The sequence below is a fragment of the Sapajus apella genome, unplaced genomic scaffold (assembly GCF_009761245.1).
Source record: "Sapajus apella isolate SASKATOON/1434 unplaced genomic scaffold, GSC_monkey_1.0 scaffold236, whole genome shotgun sequence".
Classification (NCBI taxonomy): Eukaryota; Metazoa; Chordata; class Mammalia; order Primates; family Cebidae; genus Sapajus; species Sapajus apella.
The window spans coordinates 431,635-445,678 of NW_022437176.1; positions in this window are offsets into that span (position 1 = coordinate 431,635).

A 14,044-nucleotide genomic window follows, 5' to 3' on the forward strand; every position below is an offset into this window, starting at 1 on the left:
GCCATCCTGAACTCTAAGGAAACAGAGTGGCCAGACGCAGAGTCAGCTCTCAAAGGGCTTCTGGTCTCATGGGAAGGGCAGAGGAGTGAATTGTCACTTACAGTGCAGACAGCAGAGCTGGGACTGAAGACATTCAGGGAGGCACGGGAGCTCAGGGAGGGGAAGTGGAGGTGACGTGACAGAAGAGAAAACAGGACGTACAAAGGTGAGGCAGGCCCGGGGACCCAGAGAGAAGCAACAGGAGCCATTGTAGGTCCCAGAAGTATAGGAAGGGACACAGTGCATTGTGGAGGAATTTTTCAGGGTTGCTGTAGAGCCGGACAGGTATAAGGCGGGGAGAGAATGGAGCCCTGGGTCAGAGGCCGGCGGGCGCCTGCCAGGGTTGGGGCTGAGCTTACATCCATCCCCTCACATCCTCTGTGGGCTTGGAGGACTTTCACAAGGACAGTAGGGGGTGCCCCTCACCTCCCTCTGATGGCGTGCTCTAGATTGGAAAGAGCAATTCTGTGGGCAAACGTTGGCACACCTGATCTCCTCCCGCTTCTCCCCACTGGGTCCCCTCTCTCTCAGAAGCTGTTCCTTCACAGTAGCACAGTACATGAGGAAGCTCCCTTATTCATGACAGCTACAGCTCCCAGCAGGCAGGCTGCAGGGGCCTGAGCTGGGGGAGCACTCAGGAGAGACACTGGACAGGCGCAGGGTGGGTGAAGCAGCAGAGCCTGGACAATGCCACTGTCAGCATGGCACAATGCTGTGTCCTCAGTTTGCTGCAGCAGGTCAGTGTACAGCTATACTGGGAATTTTTCTTTTTCTTTACCCGCCCATGGTCTCATATGATTTTGACAACAACTGTGACGCTGTATTAGCACTCACCCATTTTAGGCTGTGGATATGGGCACAGAGAAGAAAAATGACTTTCTCAAGGTTAGACAGCTGGGAGGTGGCAGAGCTGGGATGATCTCTTTCTGCTATGTGATGATACAGCATGAAGGTGGCCATCTGCCAACCAGGAAGAGAGCCTCCCTAGATACAGAGTTGGCTGACACTTTGATTTTGAGGTTCCCAGCCTCAGAACCATGAGAAGTAAATGTCTGCTGTTTAAGCCCCCCAGTCAATTGTATTTGTTATAGCAGCCTGAACTGACCAAGACACACACTCAACCCGCACAATGACACACACTCACTCACATGCACTCAGACACAGACCCCACATGCTCACATCCCACGCCACCTTTTGCCTGCTCAATAAATGTGGGTTTGCATCCCAGCTCTGCCACCTCCTACACACCAATCTCCACTGACCACACAGGGGGTCCTGTGGGCAGGAGTCAGGAGTATGGTAAGGGCCTTCTGGGGGAAAGCAGCACAACCTCAAGAAGAAAGGATCCTTGCTGTGTGACCTTGGGCATGTCCCTTCACCTCTCTGAGCCTCTTTCCCTACCTGCAAAACAGGGATCATTCCAGATTAAGATGCATTTTACTCATGGCTCATTTTCATTATTATCGCTTCTGGGTGGTACCTGGGTCTGGGGACAGCCTGATCTCTGCCCAAAGAAAGGGTGACCAAAAGGGGCCTGGGCTAGAGACAGGAATGAACACAAAATCCAGGGACATTCGCGTGACTTCCTGTAGGGACATTCGCGTGACTTCCTGCAACTTGGGAGCTTGAAAGAAACAGTTCAAAAGGAAAAAAAAGGCATTTCTGCTTCCCAGAGCAGAGGCTGTCAGTATGGGATGTCACCTGCAGAGATGTGACCAAGGCTGGGCCTAGAAATATTTAAATGTGGAAGCATTCAATTATTTACTCTGGGCTTTGTTCCACATAGGATTTGGAAGAGCTTGCAGCAAAAGGCTATTCAAGAAAGAGAAAAGACAAACTGAAACAGGGACATCAGGGCCAAGGAACACAAATCAGAGTGGGCATGGATACCCAGAGACAACAGGGTTCCTCCAGTTGGCTACAAGAGTGGGCATGGATACCAGGGTTCCTCCAGTTGGCTCCAGAATGGGCATGGATACCCAGAGACAACGGGGTTCCTTCAGTTCCTCCAGAGGCAGAAGGGAACTCCACGCATCCTGGTGATCTGGAGGAAAGAGCACTCAAGGTCAACCCCTCCAGACTTTTCTAAGCCTTTCTGCTGTTTTTTAGCTCAAAGCAACAGTTGCGGCTTCTGAGTTTTTTTGGCGTCTGAAGGTGCTCTGGTTGTGGGAGCTCCAGCACACAGAGTCAGGGGCAGGGTGGCATTAGGCACTCTCAACCCATTTCCCCTGGAGACAATTCCAGGTAAGGACAGGAACCTCAACCAATTGTTTGTCACCTGTGTCAATTGTCCTCAGCCAATTGTCCTGACACCCTGCAGTAGGTGATTGGGTATTTCTAACATTTTGCATTGTTTCTCTTCCCAAGGCTGGGAGCTCTGTGAAGTGGGAAAGGGTTTGGATTACAGGCTGTGTGGATCCAGAGTCTGGCAGCTGCTTAGTCAACACAGGTCAATTGATGGACAGGAGCCAATGACTTCAGTTCAATTCAGCACAGTTTGATTAGACAGCTGCTCTGAGCCACCTGGGATAGAGCACTTCACAGCCTGGGCCTGGAGTCCTATTTCACTGGAGAGGGCAAGTTCAGGAGAGGGAGGAGGGGGAATGAACTAGTGTTTAGTGCATCTGCTATGGGCATGCTTACCATGATTCATGTTTCACAGCAGCCCCTTCTGGGCAGAATAATAATTAGCCATATTTTTCAGAGGAAGAAACGCTGGGTTCAGAGGAGCAACATTCTTTCATTCATTTATCGGCTAACAGCAAATACTTACAGAGTCTGTACAATGGTCCAGGCACTGTGCTGGGCAGTGAGGATCGGGTTGGGAAAACAGGCAGGCATTCTGCTCTTGCACAGCTTGTAGGCAAGGGGAGAGCAGCATTAAACAAGAAAGAACACACATGAATGGATGATTACCAATTGCGGTGAGTACTGGAAAGAAAAAAAGTGGGAAGCCAGGAGTGAGGACAACAGAGGGAGGAAATTTGTTTGGTGTGTGGAAGGGAGAGTCAGAAAGGTTCTGCTGAGACTGAAGGCATAAAGAGAAGGAAGAGAAAATGTGGTTATAGACGACTCTGCATGCAACTGCCCCAAGATGGAGAAACACAAGTGCTGTGTGGCTGCAGCAGAGAGGAGCAGCAAGATGCAGAAGCTGGACCACATGGGGGCTGCCTCAGCTGGAGGAATGCCTGTGGGCTGCGTTCAAAGAGCACCAGGAATCCAGTGAAGGGCTTTCGGCAAGGGCAGAGAGACAGGATCTGAGTTTATTTTTATTTATTTACTTATTTTTGAGAGAGAGCCTCACACTATCACCCAGGCTGGAGTGCAGTGGCGGGATCTCAGCTCACTGCAACCTCCACCTCCTGGGTTCAAGCAATTCTCTGCCTCAGCCTCCCAAGGAGATAGAATTATAGGCACCTGCCACCATGCCTGCCTAATTTTTATATTTTTAGTAGAGATGTGGTTTCACCATCTTGGCCAGGCTGGTTTTAACCTCCTGACCCTGTGATCCACCTGCCTCAGCCTCCCAAAGTGCTGGGGTTATAGGTGTGAGCCACCACACCGGACTTGAGTTTATCATTTATAAAAATAACTTCTATATTGTTCAAAGCAGAACCTGGACCGAATCTCCACACATCTCCCCAGCCTACCACATCATGCCATCATGCTATGTCATTCATCCATCCCATCCCCACCCAAGCCTCTGCCACCAGCCCCAGCACCCTGGATCCTCTCTACTCACCCTGGGATGGAGATGTGCTGTGTGACCTGGAGCCAATCTCCTGCCCTCCTGGCCTCAGTCTTCCACTCTTCTCCCCTCAATCTGTAGAGTTTCCTGTGGAAGGCCTTGTTCTGGGATTCCTGCTGATGGCGTGATGTGGGGGCAAGTGAATGAAGGACCCTGAAACAGGCCTAGATAGGGCCTCAGGAGGGAACATAGAGGAGATTCAGGGGCCAGAGTTCTGGGACAGGCATCCAGAGGCCTAAGGCTTCTGCCACTGACCCCCAAAGAGGACTGGGGCAGCCCATGACTCCCCATGACTGAGCTTTCCCATCTGTGAAATGGAAATCAGCTTACTGTACACCATGGATGATGTAATTCAAAAATAAACCAGGTCTGTAATCCCAGAGGCAGAAGGAAGGGTTCACTTCAGCCCAGGAGTTCGAGACCAGCCTGGGCAACATGGCAAAACCTCATCCCTACAGAAAACACAAAAAGTTAGCTGGGCATGCTGACACATACCTGTAGTTCCAGCTACTCAAGAGGCTGAGGCAGGAGAACCACCTGAGCCTGGGAGGTCAAGGCTGCAGTGAGCCATGATTATACCACTGCACTCCAGCCTGGGTGACAGAGCAGGGCCCTATCTCAAAAAATAAAATAAAATAATAAAAATTAACAAGTTATCCAGCCATGGTGGTGCACATTTGAAATTGCAGTTACTCAGGACACTGAAGTGGAAGGATGACTTGGGCCAGGAAGCTGCAAGCAGCCTTGAATTATGCCACCGCTCTCGAGCCTGGGTGACAGAGCAAGACCCTGTCTCAAAATAAAAATAAAGTAAAATAAAAGTCTAAGCCCCACAGCCTAATAAATGAACACTCCTCTCAGCCAAGGGGATTTCAAAGAAACCTAAAAAACTAGTTAAGGCCATGATGGAAAGGGAGGGTCAGACACGCCTCACTATTCCCACCTCCCTTTGGAATTCAGCGCAGCTGGCCAGCATTAATATTAAAACAGAGATCTTAAGACTTACAAAACAGACTCTTCATAGCAATAAAATACCAAATTCCAAATTGACTCTAGTATAGCATCACATGACAGATAACAGGCACCGAAAGAAATCAAAATATTCTACCTCAAAATATATTCCTTTGACATATTTTTAAATGGCCCTGCAAAGTTGTCTCTTGTGCGGGAAATTTAAATTCTGTAGAGAATTCGTTTCCTTTTCCAGGGCTTTTTTTCTGATCCTGAAGAGATTAGCTTCCAGTCTAGCTCCTTTAAAAGGTCTGAATAGAAAATATTTGCCATCTACTGCTTCTGCAGGTGGCCACCTAAGAGACTTCATCTACATGATAAGAACCTTGGTCTCTACAACTCCTTATCTTAAGCCAGACACTCTTTTCTGTTGATTCCAGGTCTTCAGATTATAACTTAACTCATTCAAACAATTGCCCAATTGCCAATTGGAATATCTGTGAATCCGCCTATGACCTCCCCACCTTTGAGTTGTCCCACATTTCCAGACTGAACCAATGTATAGCTCACATGTATTGATGTCTTAAGTCTCCCTAAGTCATAGAAAACCAAGTTATAACGACCTTGGGCACATGTTCTCAAGACCTTTTGAGACTGTGCTTCAGGCCATGGCCCTTCAAATTTGGCTCAGAATAAACCTCTTTAAAAATATTTTACAGAGCTTGACTCTTTTCATTGACAGTGCTTTCTGGTAGCATAGGGCTCCTGACCCAACTTGTGTTCCAGGAGCCCCCTTGAGAGAATGACCTGGCTCCTTCAGTGATCCCACATGCAGGGGCAGTCAGGGGGAGTGAGGGCTGGCTGAGGCTTATCCTAGGTGTCCAGCTGGAGTCCTCCCTACTCTGCCCACTTTCTGTTTCCACTCAGGTGGAGGTGCAAGGCAAAGAGCTGACCCCTCAGGGGTAGAGAGGCCTGCAGGAAGAAGTAGAGGGCTATCTGCAGGGATGACATCAGCCCTGGGTGAGCACTGTTACCCTCGAGTGTGAGTGTGTGTTGTTCAGGGGTGTTAGGTGTGTGTGTTGGTGACTGTACATCCACATGTGTCAATGTATTTGAATACATGTGTATGCATTTATGAGTGCAAGAGTGTGTGTCAATGTGTGCCTCTCTGTGTGAGTGCATGTGAGTATATATCTACATGTGTGTCTGTTTATGTATTTCCTTCTGTGTTTGCATGTGTGTATGACTGTGTGTGAAAGCTCTATGACGCCCCCACCAGGCCCTTTCCTGCACCTCCTCCTCACTCCTGAAGTAGGCCTGGGGAAGTTTCCAGAAGGGCCTTGGGTCCTGGTTCTTAATGTCTGAGCCTGACCAGTTCTTGGGACCAGGAAGGTCTTTCTGACCTGTACAGGCCCTGGTCAGCCCCCTCCCCAGCAAAGGAAGCACCCAGACTTTGCCCTGCTGCCTGGGCATTGCCTCAACTTGGCCTTGGTGGACAGACTTTGGACAACGACTGTGCTGTTCTCTCTTTGCATGCTGCCAGGAGAGACCACTATGCCTACTCCTACTACCCATAAGTAGCTCCACCTGGTCTGGGAGTCCCTGGCCCCACCTAGGGGGCGATCTCCCACCCCACCCTCTCTGGCTGGGCTTGGGCTCACTGCACCTGGCCTGGCCTGGTGGCCACCCCATTCTCTGTGGCCACCTCGGCCTCTGACTTTCCCTACTCTGCTCTGTCGCTCCATTCTGCGTCTTTGTCCTCAAGTCATGGTCATTCACCGCTGGAACTGACTCTGCTGAGTAGCCCTGGACGAGTCACCCTTCAATGTCCTCTCTCCGGGGCAGCCCCTTATGCCCTTGAACCATGCCTTGTGGTCAGAAGGACATTCTGCAGAGCACAGTGGCTCATGCCTGTAATTCCAGCACATTGGGAGGCCAAGGCAGGCAGATTGCTTGAGCCCATTGACATCAGCCTTTGTAACATTGCAAAACCCTGTATACACAAAAAATAGAAAAATTAGCCAGTCACAATGGTGCATGCCTGTAGTCCCAGCTTCTCAGGAGGCTGAGGTGGGAGGATCATTCGAACCCAGAAGGTTGAGGCTGAAATGAGCTGTGTTCTGGCCACTGCGCTCCATCCGGGGCAACAGAGCAAGATTCTGTCTCAAAAAAAGTGAAAAATGAAGGATGTCCTGACCTCTTACCAAATCCATATGCAGGGCCATCCTTACACAAGTCCCACTTTGGAGTCCATGCCTGTGTGCATATGTGCTGGCACACACAAGAGCAGGGTCAACCTGTTCTGACACCAGCAGTTCTGTTCACAACACAGATGACTCTCAGAGCCCCACGAGTCCTTTCCACAGCTGGGCAGCCCTAGTTCTGCAGACCCACCCCTTCCTGGGTGCCTCCGGTGGGCCAAGCCCGGTGCTCAGCTCTGGACACAGAGTTCTCATGACAGGCCTGACCATAGGAGCTCTTCTCAGTCCCACTTTACTGATGAGAAAATGAAGGCTCAGAGAGGCCGAGGGACTTGTGGGAGGTCGCAGAAGGTACCAGAGCTGGGACACAACCCAGGCCCCTGCTGACTCTGCAGCCTGCCAATGCTACTCTGTCTTCTGTCTCTGTCTTCTAGTCTGCATGCCTTCCAGAACATTCTGTAGCTCTTCTTCCAGGTAGGCTGAGTGTCCTGGGCTGGGAACAGAGCCTGTGGCACACCACCGAACACCATCCTCTAGGCCAGCATCTGCTCACTGATAGGTCTTCTCTGTGCTCCATGTTCAGCCATCCTGGCCGGCAGTCCTCTGTCCATAGCCCTGTGTGTCTTCCCTGTGGCTTGCTGGCCTGGCCTGGCCCTTCCTTTCTGTCTGTCCCCTTCCCCATCTCTCCAGCTCCGTGTTACTCTCCCTTTCTCTCTTCTCCTTCCCTCCTCCTTCTCTGTCTCTCCCTAGCCCCTTCCCCACTTAAGGTGGTCGCAGTCACAGCCACAGAGGCTGCTCCTCACCTGCCCCCAAAGGGTGCTTTGGCTCCGCCCTGGGCCACAGTGAAGGCAATGCCCAGAGCCTGGCAGGGGCTAGGGGTAGGAGGCCTGGGCCAGCTGAGCCACCTCCCATCCAGGCTGGGAAGGCTGTGCCATCCTCAGTGCCTGACAGCACAGTAGAGACACACAGCTGTCTCCTTAGCACAGGAAGGACATCCTGGTCCTGGCAGGAGAGGCAGCCAGAGGTCATCCTGTCCTTCCCTTGCCCCAGAACAGGCTGGCTGGAGTTTTCCTGGGAAGATCCTTTCATTGGCCTCCCTGTCCCATGGATGGCCAGTGTCCCTGAGCCCCCATAGTCTTTTCTTAGGTCTACCCTGCATCCTGCATACTGTAGGGCCGAGCAGGTGAACAGCTCTCTCCTCTGGAGTCTTCACTGTGACTGGGCCCCTCAGGCTCATCGCCAGCATTGACAAGAGTCCCAAGTTGTTTCCCTGTGCCTGTTTCTTGGTCCCTTGATCATGGAGCTGTCCCCCTGCCTCTCCACCTCCTTCTCTCCCTCCCACTTTCCTCCAAGTTTTTCCAGGATCTCCATCTGCTGTCCTCATGCATGAAACTGGGCCTGGATGCCTGGGCTGTGCAGGGCTCTTGCCCAGAAGCCACTCCAGAAGCTCTACCTCTCCAGTGGAGGGACTAAGGCCTCTCACCTTCTCCCACTGCTGCTTGGGCTGATGGGGGGTAGATGGTCTGATGGTGGCGGGAAGATGGGCCCTGGGTCGGTTTCTGTTCCATATCCTTTGTGGCTGGTAATGGGTCCAGGCCTGGTTTCTGGGAGAAATGGGCACAATACGGAGATGCGCAAGTTGGAGCTCAGCCCCTGCCTACAAGAAACTCCTTATCAATCAGGCTATTGCCAGACCCCGGTCATGAGGAAGAAGGGAGGACAGCTTCACCCGGCCCATTCCCACTGCTGGAGAAAATCAATTTGATGAAGATCTTTGACTGAAGATCTACAGTCAAATTGATTTTCTCCAGCAATCAATTGAGTGAAGTAGATGAGGGAAAAGGAGATAGAGATGGGAAAACACTGTGGCTGGAGCCAGGCCAGCCACCTTCCTAGTTTAGGGTGCAGTGGGGGCAGGGGAGCTGTCTGCTATGACACCTGGAGTGGCTTTCCTTCCCATTTTCTGAGCCCACAGGGCCAGTGAGACTTAGAAGCAGGATCCCAGCCTGAGGTCACTGCTGCTCCATGCCTTGCCCTCAGCAAAGGTCCCCAGGACAGGGACCCTGCCAGCTTCATGTGGGGGAGGCAACAGCTCTCTGGGTTTGATGAGTAGAGGACGGAGGCAGAGCTGTTCAGCATCCAAAGATGCTTCAAGAACAGCTGCTGGCTCCAGGCCTCAAGACCCTTGACTTCAGGGCCTCTCCACCCACCTCTGAGTGCTGTCCAGCTCCACACAGTGCCTGTCTCTCCCATCAACCTCCCACTCCCACCCCACAGGAAAGTGGCGAACGAGACCAAGACCACTGTCAATTACCACCAGGAGAGGACCCAAATGATGAGCACCATGGACCAGACCTTCACAGACCAGAGCCCCCTGCAGGAGGAGGAGTGGCTGGGCCTGTCCTTCATGGACACTCATGGCTACAGCTCCCGGGAGGAGTACCCAGCTCTTCTGTCCCTTCATCATTGCTCTGAGGCTCCTGACCCAAGCCAAAAGGATCAAGCCCCTCTGGAGTACTCCTCACATTTGATGAGTTTTGTACCATGAATCAAAATTGAAGCATCTATTGTACCCCTTCTGGGTACTAACACTGGACTAGAAATACAGGGAATGCACACGGGGTATCTTGTACTGGAGAAGCTTTTAGATCATTGAGGACTTCAGCACAGACTCATGCTAAAGCCCTCTGCTGGGCACTTCTCTGGTCCCACCTAACAAATATTAAAAGCAAGACCCAGCATAATCAAACTGTTCATAAGTAACTTAACTATATACCAGACAAAGCTCAAGAATATTTATAGGAATACAAAAACATGTGGCCTCCCACAAAAATTTGCAATGTCTGACATCCAATCAAAAATTGCCAGACATGCAAAGAAGCATAAAAATATGACTAATAATGAGGAGAAAAATATTTCAATTGACACTGATTCAGTATGCAGACCATGGTCAAAGCAGAGGTGATTGGGAAATTCAAGCTGTGTTCAAAAGACAAGAAGGGAGTCTCAGCATCTTCTATCTCCTTTCACTATTTACCACCCACTGGTGCAGAATCCACCTTGCTATGGTTTGAATGCCTCCTCCAAAATTACGTTGACACTTAATCCCTATTGTAACAGTGTTAATTAGAATAAGATAAGCTCAGCAGGGTGGGATCTCTATGATGGACTGGTGGGTTTATAAGAAGAGGAAGAAAGGCCTGAGCAGGCATCCTGTAGCCCCCTCACCAGGTGATGCCCTGCACCACTTCAAGACCCTGCAGAGGAGACAAACAAGGAGGTCCTCACCAGATGTAGCTCCTTGCCTTGGACTTCCCAGCCTCCAGAATTGTAAGAAATAAATTGACTTTCTTTATAAAACACCAAGCTTATGGTGCAACAGAAAACTACCGAAGACACATCTCTATCCTTTCTTCTTCAAAGTGTGGATACCCAAATCCTGTGGCCTAAGTCTGAAATTGACATTATTTTGACAGTTCTTCAATACGAAAGTTTTAAAAAATGGACTTATCAAATACACCCTCAGATTTGTATTTTAACACCATTTTCCAACAAAAGGAAACAGGAGCCCTTGGAGAAATTTGGCTGATTCTAAGACTAGGTTAGTAAATGTACAAAATGAGCCTGGAGGATCTTGTAGTGCCAGAAAGTAAGTAGAAAGTGCTTAACACATACACACACATAATAATAAAGTGTCAAAGGAATACAGGTCTCAACTGGAAAATCTCTCAATGACTAAAATCAGACCAAAAAAAAGAGCAAAAAGTAAATAAAGTATTCCATATAAACAATGAAGAAGAAAGTAAAAAAAAAAAAAATGAAAAAAGAAGGTAATATTATATTATTACCCAAAGTATAAAATAAATATCCATGACTTCATACTGATTTAAATAAATTATTGAACAAGTTAATATGGACGAAGACTCTCCTCTGCAGGGTCTTGAAGTGGTACAGAGCATCACGTGGTGGAGGGGCTAGAGCATGCCTGCTCAGACCTCTCTTTCTCTTCTTATGAAACCACCAGTCCCATCATAGGGATCCCACCCTGATGAGTTTACATTATCCTATTTACCTCTCTCTCATCTTCTCCCATGAAGAAGAATTCCAAATAATTTATTTAGATGCTCAGCACTCAAAGGGGTAGAGCTTAACTCCTCCTTAAGGGTGGCTGTATAATGACTTCCTTCTAAAAGGTGCAGTATGAGAACAAAAAGAAAGACTAACTTTATGGTGGAGAAGCCTGATGAACATGACCTTAACCAGGTGATTAAAGTTAACATCATCACTGATATGTCATATTGATAGCGTGTACTCTTAATGTGACATAATAAGAATGGTGCTTTACCTCTGTAGTCTTCTTCCCTAAAAAATATAACCCCAGTATAATTACAAGAAGAAAGATCAGACAAACCCCTATTGAGGCTTAACAAGTGATACTTGGACAACTGTTGGATCAGAGGCAAAAGAATGAATCCTGACCCTACCTCACACCTACAAAACTAACACAAAATGGATCTAAGTTCTAAATGTAAAAGCTAAAACCATAGAACTCTTAGATGAAAACGTGCATTTAAATCTTTGCGTCCTTGAATTAGGCAATGGATTCTTAGGTAAGACACCTAAAGGACAATTGACCAAAGAAAAGTAGATAAATTTGACTCCAACACAATTCAAAGCTTTTGTGATTCAAAGGATAGTCTCAGAAAGGACAACTCACAGAATGAGAGAAAATATTTGTAAGTCACATATCTGACAAGGGCCTACTACACAGAATATATTAAGAACTTTTACAACTAAACAACAAATAAAATATAGATAATCCAATTTTTAAATGGGCAAAGGATGTGTATAGACATTTCTCCAAAGAAGATATGCAAGTGACCAATAAGCATATTAAAAAATGCTTGGCATTATTAACCACGGGGAAATGTAAATCAAAGACTACAATAAAATATCAACTCCTATCCACTGGGATTGTTATAATTAAACAATAATAAATATATGAACAAAAAACAATTATTAGAATGTGGAGAAATGGAAACCGTCATATATTGCTATGGAAATATAAAATAATTAAAGTCACTTTGGTAAAGTTTGACAGTTCCTTAAAAAGTTAAACATAAGAGTTACCATATGACCCAGATATTCCATTCATACACATATACCCAAGAGAACTGAAAACATATATTCAAACAAAAACTTGTCTGCAGTGTTCATATTAGTATTATTCATACTAGCCAAAAAGAAAAACCAACTCAAATGTCTGTCAGGTGAAGAATAAATAAACCAAATGTGGTATATTCATACAATTGAATATTATTGCTCTCCCATAAAAATGAATGGAGACCTCACATCCATTAGGATGGCTACCATCATTTTTATTTTTTTTTTAAGAAAATGACAATTACTACATTGTGGAGAAATTAGAATCCTTATGCACTGTTGGTGGGAATGCAAAATAGTGCAGCTGCTATGAAATATAGTATGGTGGTTCCTCAAATAATTAAAAATAGAACTGCCATATATATGATCCAGGAATTCCATGTATAGGTATATAGCTAACAGAATTGAAGGCAGAGTCTAAACGGGATATTTGTACATTCATGTTCCTACCAGCATTATTCACAATAGCCAAGAGGTGGAAGCAATGCAAGTGATAATCAACAGGTAAATGAATAAACAAACTGTGGTATGCTCATATGTATTAGCCTGTTCTCACATTGCCATAAACAACTACCTGAGACTGGGTAATTTATAAAGAAAAGAGACTTGATTGGCTCACAGTTCCTTAGACTGTACAGGAAGCATGGCTTGGGAGGCCTCAGGAAACTCACAATCATGGCAGAAGGTGAAGGAGAAGCCAGCATATCCTACATAACTGAAGCAGGAGGAAGAGAGAGAATGAAGGGGAAAATGCTACACACTTTTAAGCAAACAGGTCTCATGAGAACTCAGTCATGAGACAGCACAAGAAGGATGGTGCTAAACCATTAGAAACCACACCATGGGCTGGGCACAGTGGCTCATGCCTATAATCCCAGAACTTTGAGAGGCTGAGGCAAGCAGATAATGAGGTCAAGAGATAAAGACCAACCTGGCCAACATGGTGAAACCCCGTCTCTACTAAAAATACAAAAATTATCTGGGCATGGTGGCACACACTTGTAGTCCCAGTTACTCAGGAAGTGAGGCAGGAGAATCACTCAAACCCAGGACACAGAGGTTGCAGTGAGCCAAGGCTGTGCCACTGCACTCCAGCCTGGCAAAAGAGTGAGAGACTCCATCTCAAAAAAAAAAGAATGATCCAATCGCCTCCCATCAGGCCCCACCTCCAACACTGGGAATTACAATTCAACATGAGATTTGGGTGGGGACACAGAGCCAAACCAAAGCATATTAACATATAATGGAATATTATTCAGCCATAAAAATAAAGGAAATTCTGAGACATACTACAACATGAAGGAACACTGAAGACATTATACTAAATGAAATAAGCCAGTCACAAAAAGCCAAAGACTATATGATTCCACTTATATGAGGTATCTAGAGTAGTCAAATTCATAGAAACAGAAAGTTGAATGGTTGCCAGGGGCTGGAGGGAGGAGGAAATGGGGAATTATTTAATAGGTATAGAGTTTGTTTTGCAAGATGAAAATGTTCTGGAAACTGGCTGTATAACAATGTGAATGCACTTAACACTACTGAACTGTATACTTTAAAATGGTTAAGGTAATAAATTTTATGTATTTTACCATAATTTTTTTTTTGAGATGGAGTCTTGCTCTGTTGTTGCCTAGGCTGGAGTGCAGTGGTATGACCTTGGCTCGCTGCAACCTGCACCTCCTGGGTTCAAGAAATTCTTTTGCCTTTGCCTCCCTAGTAACTGGGATTACAGGCATGCACCACCACACCAGCTAATTTTTGTATTTTTTAGTAGAGACAGGGTTTCACCATGTTGGCCAAGGTGATCTCAAATTCCTGACCTCAGGTGATTTCCCTGCCTAGGCCTCCCAAGGTACTGAGATGACAAGCGTGAGCCACTGCGCCTAGCCTAATTTTTTTTTTTTTTTTTTTTTTTTTTTTTTTTTTTTTTTTTTTTTTT